Source organism: Lutra lutra, chromosome 5 (genome assembly GCF_902655055.1).
Source record: "Lutra lutra chromosome 5, mLutLut1.2, whole genome shotgun sequence".
NCBI lineage: Eukaryota > Metazoa > Chordata > Mammalia > Carnivora > Mustelidae > Lutra > Lutra lutra.
Window position 1 is genome coordinate 19,535,319 of NC_062282.1, and position 1,947 is coordinate 19,537,265.

Genomic DNA, 1,947 nt, shown 5'->3' on the forward strand with positions numbered 1-1,947 from the left:
AATTGAAAAAGTAACATGATTCAATGTGAAAATAAGAAACTGTCTGCAAATCTCTGAGAGTAATAAACTGCAATAAACAGTGCATACAGCGGTCATACTGAGCAACAAACTCTCATACAGAATAAAATATTTTAATATGTTTAAAATCCAAATTTCTCTTTAAAATCATTCATGAAAAGGATTCTCAAGTAGCCATTAGCACCCCAATTAGTCAAGCATCAGGAAGCTACATTCCAGCTATTTCATATACAAAGAGACATCTTTTCACCAGTCAGTTCCTTCTAATATCTTTTAGACATTAGGAAAATAAAAAGGCTTAACGGACTTTTTTGCTTCTCTAACACTCCCCATTCTACCACTTCTTCAAATCATGAAAACCAAATTTGCTGAACACCAGAAATCTGTTAATAAGCTGTATGTTAATATGTTGTATAAACAATATGTTCTGTTGGTTGACCGTCCGCAGCTAGCTTTTAAGCCAACTGGTAACTGGTTAACTGGTTGTTAAATGCCTCCTCTGTAAGTTCTTCATTTAGTCCATCTAGAGCTGCGACTGTTCCCCCAATCCCTTTCTCTCCTTTCATAGCCTCTCTGAATTTCTGAAGGTATAATTTTAGAGGTTCTACATGACTGTGGAAGCCTCAAGTAGACATGGCAGGGGGCATATCTTCTCCATTGATTGTTTTCCATTGCTGTTGACAGCATCTTTCACTTACTTCCGATGTTATAAAGCAAATGAACTCACACATTCTTAAACACATTCTTTGGCATCTTTTGCAGTCTTTCCCATTTGAGGTAAGGCATTTTTCATGATCCTTGCTGCATTTTTAATTAGAAGATCTATATCTTGTTCTCTAAAACTTTCTTTTGGACCATTTTGTCTTCGTGATCATTCAAGCTGTCCTCGGTATCATCATGAGGTGGTATAACAGACTGACTTCCTGCTGACATAGCCAGCAGAAATGTGTGGTTGAGAAACACATGTTGTAGCAAGGTCACCATCCATCTCCAATGCAGCCCTCGTTGGCTCCCATGTCTAATCAGCTGTTTGGTCAGGCAGGAAATGGCTGCAAAGGAACTAGTCCTGGTGTGGAGCTACCAAATCTTACTTTTTTTTTTTTTTTTTTTTTAATACACTGTTTTTTGAGGAGTAGTGAGAAGAATAATCTAAAAGTGTGAAGAATTCCAGATCGATAAACTATTTGATATATCATCTGAAGACAAATCATTTAAACTAAAATAAATAAATAAGTTTATAAATAAATACTAAAATGCATAGTTACTTCACTTCTGGAGTGCCAAGTGTCTATACCACTTTGCATTCCAACCAGCAATGTATGAGAGTTCTTGCTCAACATCTCTGCCAGCATTTGGTGCTGTCAGTGATCTTGATTTTGGCCATTCTAAGAGTTGTAGAGTGTTATCTTCTTGTTGTAATTTTCATTTCCCTGTTGACATTTGGGGCAGGGCATCTTTTCATATGCTTATTTCTCATCTGTATACCTTCTTTGGTGAGGTGGCACTTAAGACCTTTACCCCATTTTTTAATCAGAGTGTTTCTTTTTTTTTTAATTTAAATTTAATTAATTAACATAGAGTATATTATCAGTTTCAGATGTAGAGTTCAGTGATTCCTCAGTTGTATATAACACCCAGTGCTCACTACATCACATGTCCTTCTTAATGTCCATCTCCCTGTTACCCCATCACCTCACCCCCATTCCCTTCAGCAACCCTCAGTTTTATTTCCTATAGTTAAAAATCTCTTACAGTGGGGGCGCCTGGGTGGCTCAGTGGGTTAAAGCCACTGCCTTCGGCTCGGGTCATGATCCCAGGGTCCTGGGATCGAGCCCCACATCCGGCTCTCTGCTCAGCGGGGAGCCTGCTTCCCTTCCTCTCTTTCTGCCTGCCTCTCTGCCTACTTGTGATCTCTGTCAAATAAATAAA

The 1,947-nt window shown here is 38.4% G+C and overlaps 1 pseudogene; it reads right to left on the reverse strand.

Annotated features, from left to right (window-relative positions):
- Positions 1-368: 368 nt before the first annotated feature.
- LOC125100948 (nuclear transcription factor Y subunit beta-like) lies at positions 369-1,006 on the reverse strand (annotated as a pseudogene).
- Between the last annotated feature and the right edge of the window lie 941 nt (positions 1,007-1,947).